This window comes from Pinus tabuliformis, chromosome 9, assembly GCF_031772625.1.
Source record: "Pinus tabuliformis cultivar Carrire ecotype Pingquan chromosome 9, CPIR1, whole genome shotgun sequence".
NCBI classification, from domain to species: domain Eukaryota; kingdom Viridiplantae; phylum Streptophyta; class Pinopsida; order Pinales; family Pinaceae; genus Pinus; species Pinus tabuliformis.
The window spans coordinates 709,192,206-709,206,053 of NC_142307.1; positions in this window are offsets into that span (position 1 = coordinate 709,192,206).

The window sequence follows — 13,848 nt, forward strand, 5'->3', positions numbered from 1 at the left end:
ATGACAAGGATGCATGGGGATATTTTTCAAAGGAAGCATCCCAAGGAAGCATTCGAAAACAAAAGAAAAAACGATTGAGACAAATGAAAAAACATCACATTCTGGTGGTCAAAGTGATCCATAACGATTCCATATGATCTCGAGACCCTTTGGAGGGTATATGGAAACAACAACGAGAAATATACATCAAGCATTGAAGATATAAGTGGCAACATTGTCACCTTCCAAGAAAGTCCATGTCTCAACTCACTGGTCCAAGTAATCAATGTCAGTGGCTTGTCATGTTGTCACCACATGATGATGTGGAAATAATGATGTAATATGAATATGTGGAAGTCCAAGAGTCATATATTGAAAAAAGAGCCACATAGTGAATTCTAAAGGTCACATATATAGAAGTCCAAAAGACACAAAGAAGTCCAAAAGTCATGTTTAAGTTCGAAAGTCATTTGGAAGTCCAAAGGTTATTTAGAAGTCCAAAGGTCATTAGAAGTTGAAAATTCATTTGGGAAACTCTAGAGTCATAGGGATGTGAAGAGTCATGCCTCTAGTTATAAAGGAAGCCTCATTACTCAAAGAGAGGACTTTTCACCTTGGCTTCTCCCACAAGGCATTAGATAGATAAAGATAGTTCTTTGGGGAGCAAGTAGTGGCTCAAATGCTCCACTATTGGAGCTAGTGGTGTTCATTGTACTCATGTATCTTTGAACTTTTTCTTAATACTTGAAGCCTATTGGGCCAACACATTTTCATGCATATCTCGTGGAGGTTTTAAGACTATTCTTTGAATGTTTATGGTTTATGATGGCGTTCTTATGCATTAGATAAATTAAACTAACTCAGTGGCTTTGGTTCTTATCTCATTGATTCATGATTAATGATTCTTCCTCATCTATGTGTGTGTGTGTTTACTAGAATAACATTGTTACTTTTCTTTTAGAGACTATCTTTTGTTTCCTTGTAGTGAAAGAACCTTAATACATTTGCAAATGAACATTTCACAAGGAAAAATTGTTTTCTCATTCAAAGGTACATGCATGATACTCCCTTATTCTAATTGCTAAAGCCAAGGAAAATCTTTGAGTAAATGGCAGTTGGGACATATTCGGAATGGGACTCCTGTACCAAATGGTGTTAGGTGTAGTTGGGACTTCATATCGAGGAGATCACCTATATGTTGGCGAGATCAAATACCGTCAACACACCTATAGCATAGACTAATCAATCACATGATTATAATATTGTGCATATATTTTAAGCAATGAAACATGGGATACATCATGGAAAGTTTTATTGATGGAGGTAAGGCCAACCTATAGGCCACTGGTCCAATAATTTCAAGGATCTCAAAAGATCCACAAAACTGAGGTGAGAGCTTTGCACATGACCCAATATTTAAGGAACTTTTCTTGGGTTTAACCCACAAATAGACATGCTCCGCAACTTGGAAATCTTTATGTACCCTATGCTGATCAACATAGTTTTTCTACCTATATTGTGCCACCCTCAACTTATAATATTCATTTGATGCTCCATCTCTTTCAGCATATCGGGTCCAATAAGGACCTTGGTCACTAGATTGTTCCAACTGATAGGAGTATTGCAACTTCTTCCATAAATTGGCTTGAATGGGATCATTTTTGTAGACTCATAGTGCCCATTGCTGTATGCAAACGCTACAAGGGGAAGATAATCTTCCCACTTCTTGGGCTAGTGCATCACATACATGCTCAACATGTCCTCAAAGATTCTGTTTGTCCTATATGTTTTCCTATCTATTTGCAGATGATAAGCTGCATTGAATGCCAATATAGTCCCCAAGCCTACGAATAGTTCCTTCCAAAACTTTGAGGTAAATTTGGCATCTCTATTTGAGATGATCTTCTAGGGAACTCCATGCAACCTCATAATCTCCTTTATGAAAATTTGAGCCACCTAGCTAGTTGAATTGGTGGATTTAACCACCACAAAAATGGGTCGCCTTCCTCGACTTGTCAATCACCACCATAATTGCATCATGCTGCCTAGAGGTTCTTGGTAGACATGTAATGAAACCCATATATATAACTTTGCACTTCCATTCCATAATGGGAATGGTCTATAATAAATCGATTAGGTGTTTCCATTTATAACTCATTAGTTGGCATGCTATGCATTTAACAACAAAATCAAGCACTTCTCTCTTCAAATTAAGCCAACAATAAAAATTTTTGATGGCCGTGAGAGTGATTTGATATCTTGAATGGTCGAAACATGGTTTCTCATGAAACTCTCTCATTATAAGCCTCTTTAAATCATCATTATTTGATACGTAGATTATGTTCTTGAAGCTAAATAGGCCATCACATCTGAGATTATAATTCCCATCCTTAACTTCTTGCTGCAACTCTCCCTTCACTTGCTAATATTTTTCATCATGTTGGCTGCATTCTTGACCCTTTCCACCAGGTTCACTTCATAAGAGCTTATAGCTACCGAGTGATTCAATTGAATCTTTCTACTGAGTGCATCATCAACCTTGTTTTCCTTGCCTTTGATATGCCTTATTTCAAAGTCAAACTCGCTAAGTGTAGCCAACCACCCAACTTGTCTTGAATTCAACTTAGGTTGATCAAATAAATATTTGAGTCCACCATGATATATCATGAGTTTAATTCTTCTTCCATGGAGATAATTCCTCCACATCTTCAATGCACAAATAATGAAAACTAGCTCTAGATCATGAGTCACATAATTTACCTCGCGATCACTTAATTTCCATGACTCATAGAAAACCACTTGACCTTCTTGAATCAAGACTTCATCGATTCCTTCCTTGTAAGCATATGTGCATACCACAAAATATTTATCTAGATCCACAATCCTCAACACGGGTGCATTAGTGAGGAACTGCTTCAACGACTCAAAGCTTGCTGCACATTTAGTTGTCCACTCAAACTTAATTCCTATTCTTTACAAGGATGTCATTGGTTGGCCTATCTTGGATAAATTCCTCGTGAATCTCCTATAGTTTCTTACCAATGCCATGAATGAGTTAACCTCATTCACATTCTTCGGTGTTGGCCACTCCATGGTAGCCTTGATATTTTCCGGATCAATTGATATCCCCTTCTTGGAGATAATGTTCCACAATTAATGTATTTGTGATTGGGAGAATTCACATTTTCTAAGCTTTGCATAAATCTTGTGTTCTCTCAGCAATTGTAATACTGTAGCTGGGTGCTTTTCATGCTCTTTGTCAGTTCTTGAATACACTAATATGTCGTGAACATAAAAAATGGAAAAGTCCAAATAAGGACACAACACATTATTCATTAGACACATGAAAGTGAAACAAGCATTAGTAAGCCCAAAGGGTACCACGACAAACTCATAGTGCCCATATCTTGTGTAGAAATCAGTTTTATGAATATATTCTTCTTTGATACGCACTTGATGATGTCCAGACCTAAAATTGATCTTGGAGAAGACTGTAAATTATCAATCTGTGGCAATGTATATCGTTTCTTAATGGTTACTTTATTTAATTTCATGTAATCAATACAAAGTCAAAGCATCCCATCCTTCTTCTTCACAAATAATATTGGAGCTCCCCATAGTGACACACTTGGACATATGTAACCTTTATCAATCATATCTTTGAGCTACAATTTAAACTCAACTAGCTTCGACATACTCATCCATTATGGTGCTTTGGATGTTGGTACTACTTTAGGCACCAATTTAATAGCTAAATCAAATTCCCTATGAGGAGGTAACCTAGGTATGTATGCGGAAAACACATCCTCATATTGCTGCAACACTGGATATTTTTTCAGTATTTTGATTTTTTATTTCCTGCATTGTTGTGATTAATTTGACTGAAATTGGTTTTCACTTTCCTTGCAATATTTTCCTTTTCCCAACATCATCCAAGCATTCAATTTCTTTTTCAAAATGATCCACTTTGGTTTTGTACACGTGCAACCAATCCATGCCCAATAATATGCTATACTCACCCAATGTAAACAAGTTTAAAAGTGTTGTTGTGGGCATGCCACTAAGTTCAAATGTACATGATTTCAACCAGTGACTAATTTTAGTCTTTGTTCTCATTGCCAATTGAACTGACCACGGTTCCCTATGTGATTCCTTAGTCAATTTGCATCTTTCCATAATCTCTGGGTTGACATAGTTGTAACTACATCCCGTGTCAATTAAAATGGAAATAAATTGATCACATAACCTACCTTCCATCTCAATGATGGATGCTTGGTGGTCTTCTTGGTGATTATTCACTGATGCATAAATTATGGGCAAGCTCTATGCTACGTTCCCCACTGTGTGAGCTTCTTCGGCACTGTATATCTTAGGCCATGCGTTCCTTTGATGTGGGCAGTCTCTTTTACAATGGTTTTCACCGCACGTCCAACATTTCAATTGTTCTTTTGTCTCAGTTGTGCGCTGCTCTATTGTCAGCTGGTGCACACTACCTTTGGAAACTGGACCGATTTTCGGTCACGATAGGTTTTCTTTTACTGGGGGTATGCCTTCCTTTCTCTCCACGATTTTCTTAGGCCATTTCTTTTTATTTCCGGTGTTGGTCCTTGCTCTCTAGTCACTTTTGATCTCTAGCCTATATTTTGCTTGCTCGTAGAAATGTTTCAATTTCTTAATGACATCATTCAAGGTCTGAGGTTCCAACAATTCCATTCAATCTCTGAATATCTTAGAAAACCCACTAATGAACCTTTGAATCTTGTCCTTCTCATTTCTAAGATATTGCACATATCTTAAAAATTCCAGAAACCTGGTGACATAATCATCATCTGTCATTTGTCCCATATTGAGCTCATTGAATTGTTTCGCTTCGCTGTGATAGTATCGCTTTGATAAACACTGATTTTGAAGATATTTTCAAACTTACAGTAGGTCAACTTCTCTTCAACAATACCTCTGGCATTATTCGTATCTTCCCACCATATGTCTGCTTCTTTTCAAACTATAGCTGGGAATCTTAGCTTTCATGTTTTCAGAATAATCATTGATTATGAAAATTTTCTTGATACCCAACAACCAATCTTCCACATCTTCATCCTTCCTCATGTCTCCATCAAATGTGGGAAGCTTGGATTTCTTAAATTCATGCGACATATATCCTTTCCTCTCCTTCTCTGATTACAATGATGATGATGATGATTCCTCCTAGTAGTAGAGCTAGAATATCTACTAGAGTGGTGCACATAAGTGCTACTTCTTCCTGCTAGGGTACTTAGTGGTACACTTCCATTAATTGTGTCTTCACTCTACCACCTATGCCTCTTCCTGGAATTGTTACCATCTCCTCCATTTTTCTTATCTTTTGGTTCTCGAAGGCTTCTCTTGCCTCTGTGACTAGTTCCCAGCTCATTGCAAGATAACTGCGTTTATTTCAACTTGCTTCTCTTGAGATCTTACCAATATTTCATTTTCTGCCTTAAAAATTCTAACCTCAAACCTTAGGCTCCTCAATTCATCCATCCAACCAGGAGAGTTTATGCCTCCCCCCTTGGCCAATTGATCTTTCTTTTGCATTTGTCCTTACTTCTTCATGTAGGTGAGATGTCCGTCCAAAACTTTATTCTACCATCTTGCTGATAATTTCTTAGTCATCATGATGTAACACCCTCTACTATTATGGGTGATCCTCATCTAATGTTATCTTACATTATGTGTTGTCATTCGCATATAATTGTTAGACACATAATCACGTAAGTAAATGAAAAGAAATCATGTCCATAATCCTGCTTTTGTAGAATCGTTATGGAAAACCTTGGTTGAAACAAACAATCCATATTAGTATACTAATGTTAGTCAATCAAGAAATTATTGATACACAAGCCTACATAGTCCACAAAATATACATCTATCAACACAACAATTAGCTCATTAATCACAATGAAATGGGTCAACTGTTAGTCCATGCTAAATAGGAACATCACACAGTAACTATGTCATAAGAAGATCACAAAGTAACTATGTCAGTCAAATAGTCATAGACCATATTTTAACACCTAAACATTTGTTTGGTTAATTTCTAAAAAACGCTATAGGGCTTTCTTGCAGGAATTCTATAGTTACTTGCCCATGATAGATCCCATCCAGTTGAAGTGTTGAACCTGAATGCTATGATACCACCCTGTAACAACCCCCTCCTAATCATCACCATAACATCGATTAAGAGGGGGTGGTTACTATACTAACCCAAGATCCAAGGTGCCATTATGGAAATGGGATCCAAAAATCGATCTCTTTGACTCACTTAAAGCTTGATTCTGACATCACCATTGCGTTCATCTCGTCAAGACAATTTCAGTGATATAAAACTTTACCTCAATTTGACCTTCGGATCAATAGATGTGATCATTGCAATTTTGGAAAATTAGATAGTGTCACATCATCGTCTTATCCACGTGGCTATGCCCCCTGGTTAGCCTCCCAACGCCACATGGAAAATGGTTAATGGCTTTCGACCCATTCATGGGTTTGGGTTCCACAACCCAACACTTGCATTAAAGTGAAACCTTCACCTAGATGCATAAATACATACATATACATATATGTTAGAGGCCCCTTAACAGTCGTCATTTTCCACCAAACTTCCCGTCTCCCAGGATTTGTTACCCGGTCATTACAATTGTGCGCTTGATGTTTTACTCCGAGAGTGACTCACCGGGCTGACCCATATGTGGGTCTGCATAACTCCAATGATATGCTTATCAGGCACAAGTGTATTCCACCATAGCCCGAACTCACATCACCCCGTTCGTTTAAGCATGCAATCCTCTCTATACTTTCAGGAAATAACCTCCGGGCTTATGTGCCCTGGACAGATTTTCACCTGGTACTATCAATCCTTTTGATTGATCCTCACTGGAATAAAGCTGACAACCTTACTAACTTAGCCTAGTCCTTGTCAGGCTAACTCTTCCTTTTTAGCAATTTTTTGTAGGATTGTTAAGAAATTATTCAGAGAACATAAATTAATATTGAGAATTACTGAGAGGAACAAATATAAAAATTAACCAGCAACAACCATAAACACATAAACACACATGTTTATCCGGGAAAACCCCAAATCCGGGGAAAAACCCAACCTAATGATATTTCATTAGCATTGGCCAAAACCCTAGCCAATCCGACCAAGTGAGCCTTCACCGCTCACCTCCAGGCCTTGCATTACAATGAAGTCCTTCCAGCCTTTTATAAGCTCCATTACATATAATACCACGGGCAGAATACTATGGGTGCACAATACCATGTGCCCCAAAACCATCACTGTTTAACCTGGTCAACTTTGACTCTATCCCGAGTCAAGTTTACCTAACAATTCCCCCCTTAAACTTGACTTGGGGTTCCTTGACTAACTCTAGCCAAACCTGCTAAGTGAGACAATCCCGCTCACTCTAGCCCTTACCCCCCTCAGAGTTTTTACCTAAGGTATTGTTAACCCAACATCCCCCCTATCACTTAGGTCTAACCAGACTTTACTAGTGATTACCTAGGGGTACACATGCCTTACCAGGTCTTACAGTAGTATGCCCATTTATATGCAATAATTTTGACTTCATTAATTTTTATTTTTTTTTAATTTTTTTAATTTTTTAATTTTTGCTCTTCTAACCCATCCTCTCTCATTTAGTATGGCCAAGCAGCTGCTTGCATTCAGGTGACACGTGTACATGGTCCGGAATAGTACACTGCGCTTAAACTGCCAACGCCTTTCCTGGAGGAAAAACCAGTTCGCTGACAAGGAATACGCAAATCTCTTTCACTTGGCTGTATTCTTGACCTACAAAAACGGACATGTCCAAAACCGAACGAGTGGTATCAATTTGAACGCAATTGGAAGCGTCCATGGGATAACTTCTGTTGGGAAACAGAAAGCCGAAGGCTTTCGAGTAAATGCTCTCTCTGCCGTAGAAGCTTCCCACTATATTCAACTCTGAACTACTGGTGTCTCTGTCTTTATTGGCGGGAATGGAGTACACCCTTTTCTTCCTTCTCTGCAGGGATTCATTGGCAATTTCGCTCTATTGGTATGGGGAATCTCTCTCTTTTGTTCTCCCTGCTCCATTCTCAACACAGAGCCGAAAGGGATTCCTCCATGCCATTGGCCGAGGAGGGTCGTAGCATAAATTATTCCTCTCTTCTCTTCCAGCTAACATTCAAAATATTCTCACAATGTTCTTTGCGAGATTTTCATCGATCTCCACCATCGACGGCAGATGCAACGACATCCTACAACCAGAGTAATTTACCTACACCTTGAGCACGTGAGGAGACATGTAGATATAGGAAAACCCAAAAAAAATAGCACCGACACCAGCAATCCTTTTTTGGATCAGATCTGACCAAATACGCCTTCTTCAGATATATATTGATACAATACCTTCATACACAAATCTTGTACCATTATTTTCTAGACCCAGATATGTAAAAGGCTTCATTGATCTCATCAAGCCCTATAAACCCTTGGCATCAAAGAATCCCTTTGAAGCCAATATCTGGCTCTGATACCAATTGTTAAGAAATTATTCAGAGAACATAAATTAATATTGAGAATTACTGAGAGGAACAAATATAAAAATTAACCAGAAACAACCATAAAAACATAAACACACATGTTTATCCAGGAAAACCCCAAATCTGTGGAAAAAAACCCAACCTAATGATATTTCATTAGCATTGGCCAAAACCCTGGCCAATGCGACCAAGTGAGCCTTCACCGCTCACCTCCAGGCCTTGCATTACAATGAAGTCCTTCCAACCTTTTATAAACTCCATTACATATAATACCACAGGCAGAATACTATCGGTGCACAATACCATGTGCCCCAAAACCATCACTGTTTAACCTGGTCAACTTTGACTCTATCCCGAGTCAAGTTTACCTAACAAGGCTTCCAAGATGTAACCCCTCCAAGCTTACATCATCACAGACCTTTACCCAACTATCAATCATCCCCCGTCTTAATCTTGGCCGCTACTTACGCTGGCCTTGTATTGAGTTAAGCTGCGCGGTCTTATGGCTAGAAATCTAGCCTTGAAGCCAACCCTTACTCGGCCTGATAAATTCTATCATAGCCAAAAATGAGGTTAAAGGGGCTAACAATAAGGCCTTTCTGCCTAAGTCATTTGTAAAGGATTACGGACATGGCTCTGCCACAATGGTTCTGCAAATGCTTAAAATCACACTAGAACTCAACATCGCTACTAAGCTAGGTGAAGCACACATTGGTGCTATCCTTTTTGAGCTTGCGACAAAATAATCCTCTGCAGGTTTTTAATGGCAGAAACACAAGATACGAAATATGGAATTTCCCATTTAGCCCTTCAAGACTTGCGGTCTCCTTGATTCCTTAATAGCCAATGGGAACGGGTCAATCTCAGTCCAAAGATCCCAAGGCCCGTCTTGAAGGTCCAACCAAGACAACAAGTTTACAACGATGATAAAAAACATATGACGCCTAAAGGGCCACAAAGGAATCAACAATAATTAAAGAAACAAGGAATTCTCCTGTTCATTTCCATGAAAAGCATGGACCATAAGCACTGTCACTTAACTGACAGTAACACAAGCCTGCAATCATCTCATTCAGTTGAACATGAATTCCAAGAAACTTAATAACCAAAGTGCCCCAATTTATGAATACCCACTATTGAGTACTAGTCAAGCTGATCACCATGGATAAAGCTAATCATTTAAGCAGGGATTTTCCCTTGCCATCTCCACACAAATACATCACTCATATCCTTGAGACTTCAACCTTAATATGTACATAGAAATGATGCATCTTTGTATGGAATACAAGACTTTAAATCCAATTCATCCAAGCTCATGAGGCCATGTCTCACACAACACCGGATGTAAATCTATTAGATTGAGCTTTTAATAAAAATGGATGTACAAACCCAACACCAGGGTATGCATCACTAAAGGCTTGAAGAAGGATCTTATATAAATAACGTGTCAATGAGGATAAACGAGGAAATCCTCCATATTACCACCTTGCGACACACCATGACAATACAAGCTTGAGATTAACATAATCAACATATTGCAATAACGAAGAATAATGCTCATGCTAATAGCGTTGTAATAAAATCAATATTCTTACACACTATACCAATTCCCTTAAAATAATATCACAACATACCAGTGAATTCTTTAAATATGAATCACACAATCATGTCTCATGTATTACTAAAATCATTCAAAACTAAAATAAAAGGCTCATTCATCAACATAGAAAATACATGAGAACCTATTATCTTATGAATTTTTGGGTAGCTGAGTCTTAGACTATGACTCTCCAACCAACCATAGATATCTGTATCTAGTTCTCCCTTACAGTTGTCACCCCCGAGCCAAATTGAAAAGATTGAGGGGCCATTTTCTTAAGGGATTGAAACATAATCTTTATTGGCTTTAGGGACTCCAGATGCCTCTCCACATCCACCCTCCAACTTGGGGACTCCAGAACCACACAAAACCAACCTACAACAAGGAAACTGTTATTACTCCAAGAAACTCTCCTAGGTTGTAGCTCGGAGATGCTTAGTAACATATAATCTTCAATATTGTTCTCTGAACTATTGGAATAAATGATGGTTTGGATCAAGCCAGATAACCATTTCAACTATGTTTTAACTCAAGACATGCATGAACACCATCAGCTTACAAGGCTTTAGACCACTAATGCTCAATAGTTTGTAGATTCAATGAAAGGATGGCGAATACTGACTGTACTAGCAAATTGCATACATAAACATAAATGAATGGCTAGCTACGGGCAACAAAAGAGAATACTGGCTGTACCGGCAGATGCATATAAGACCACCTATGAATGGCTAACTACAAGCAGTAAAGAAGCTTACAAATCTAATTCATCAAAGCAGAGATAAGATGATAGCTATCTGGCCTTAGACACAAAAGAAAACATGAACAAACTGTTCATGTGCAAGCTTAGAATAGAAGGGAAAATGGAATATTGAACATATAACAACAAAAGAAGCTTATATTACTAATGAATGAAGATGAGAAGCTTGAGTAGCAAAGTCTCATTAGTCTCCAGAATTTGAACCCGTATTACATCTTACTAACAGCTATTTATAGCCTGTTTACAATACCCCTGAGCTCTAAGAGGCTCAGAGTCTTAATCTGTTTGATCTGTCCCTTAACTGTTTGATCTCCTCTATGGGCAAGCATGGTTCGGAGGTTTTCATCTTCTGACAGAGGAATAACCACCTGCAGATATTTTGGATAGTTTGTTGCACTGTCTGGGAGCTCTCTTATGTCAAAGATGCTCCATGACCATTCTGTTTGTTGGGATGGGCTGCACTGTCTACTCCATGATCGATTATGTTGTTGTGGCTATGCTGCGTTGTAGATGCCCATGATATTTCTATTTCGGGTTAGCTGCGCGTGCTGTGGCTCCATGATCACTTTCTGGCCTTTGTTTTCCCTGCAAACTGTCTCCCGGATTATGCTATGTGGTGGAAAGGGTCTTTGGGCTTCTGTTTCCCTCTAAACGCTGAGAGTGACTGTTTCTTCTGTTAAACACATAAATACTGTAAAAATCCCGCCAAGCTGTTCCTTTCGGACTTCAAAAGTCCTCAAACATGTCTTATTATCCTATCGGGTCCGCCGTTTGGGTCGCTGTCGCCTATCGCAGGTGGCCTGGTCCCTTTATATTTTCCCCGTATTCAGAAATACGTAAAACACTGAAAAATATGAAAATTGGCTTTTCCCGGATCTCAAATTTTATATATTTCACTTCCCGGACCCTTTCAGTTCCGGGCTTTATCGCATCGGCGCTATCTAAGGCTCCCTTTTTATTTTCGTTTAAACAACTAAAATACACAAAAACATTAAGAATAGGGCTTTCTGCGGACTTGAAATATGATACAATATTGTTTATAACCCTGTCGGGTCCGATTATCGGGTCGCTGTCACGTATATGTAAAGGCCCTGCCCCTTGGTCAGCGCTGATGCGATATTGTGATGCAATCTGATCGCAATCACATATCGCTCCTGCCTCGGGCCGTTTGTAAGCACTCCATGCTATCTCTGATAGCGATCGCCGATCGCAATCGCCATTTCCCTTGGGCCCGTGCCGATTTTTGTCGATTGCCTGTGCTGATGCGACCCGCCGATCAGATCTGGACCGTTGATCGGCCAGATCTGACGGCTACTGTGCTTTGACTGTTTTAAGCCTGCGCTTTTGGTTTTTCACGATTTTCAAGCGTTTTTTGCCTCCCGCTAGTGTATTTCTGCCCTTCCAAGGGCTCTCCTCTTGCGTTGTTTTTGACCTTGGGGTGATTTTGAGCAGATGCTGAAGATTTCAAGAGCATTTAAATCATCCCTTGGGATGATTTTAAGCAAATTTGGAAATTTTTAAGAGCATATATGGATCCAATTTTGGGCCTTTTGCTAGCGAGGCTAACACTGGCTCCTTCTGGGGATGAAATCCTCCCTCTGAGGTTTCAAGGATCACAAATCAATGCCTTTCCTATAAAAACAAACTCAAATCTTCTTCTCAGTGTTGCATTGGGCATGGAGTCTATTTAGTATGAAATAAAAACTCGAAAACAACATATTTACAATACCAAGGCTTGAAAGCCTTAACTGAAATAAAGTTCGAAGAACAACCCATTGAATGGGCCATCAAAAACATCTCCTCCTTCCTTTGATGCATTCCTTTTAAGAAAACAGTCACCAAATTGAAAATTGACCCTTTTTACCTTTCTATGAAAGGTTTCTTTCTCCTGGTGAATGTGTATATCAGCAAATTCATCAAAGACTTGCAAAAACCTATTGATTTGATTCTCTACTTCAAAAACTTTCCTGCATTTGGTATTATCAGGCAGAGATGGTCTATATTTCACCTGATCTCTGTATGCTTTCAGCCTTGGATGTTTTGCTTGGAAGGTTTTGTACACCTGCTGAATGATAAGGTCTGCTTCATACTTTGTTGTGTCATTTGTGACTTGAAAAGTTAATATGAAGGATGAATCAATGCATTCTTGTGTGGGGGACACAAGGACTTCACTTGTTCCTATAGCTTCCTTAGAGCAAGCCCCATCAAATAACATGTCCCAAATCTGTGGGCCTTCTTCCTCTGTGATTTGGCAAACTGGTTTTTTAAGCTGCGTACAGGCCAACTGATAAGGCTTGGTAATGTCAAGACCGAGCTTATCCATGACAGCCTTGGGCATTGGATTATGGCTGGCTCTAGTTTCCAGAAGGCAATTATGAAGGATTTCATCATGAATAAACAGAGAAACATAGAATGGTGGGGAGCCGTCTTCACAAATTTCAATCATTGGGCTAAGAATAACAACTGGTTGGTCATCTTGTAGATTTACATAGTCAGTGGAAGCTTGGATGGCATTAGGCTCAAGAGACTCAAGGATAGATTTCTTGAAGGACTCATTCTTCACTGGTTCAATCAGAGGCACAGGTATTCTTGGCTTCTGAATTTCTGATTGAAAACTGAAAGAAGAATTGTCAAGGCCTCTTACCTCTATGGTTGGAGCTTTGAGGATGATAGGATCAACTGCTAGTTGCTTCTGCTTATTAGCTTGCTATTCTGCAGGGACAACAACTTTATGAATAGGAGTTTCTTTGATATTATTCATCATAGACCTCAGATTATATTGGTGCTGATCTTCAGTTTGTAGAACAGCTTCACCATCCCATTCTTGGATGATCTGGTCATTGAATAATGAATTCTGATAGGCAACTTTAGTTAAAAAGGTGGCGCTGCCTTTGTCTTCCATACAATGGATCTCATCATCCTCTTCAAAGTTCTCTTCCTCCATGAT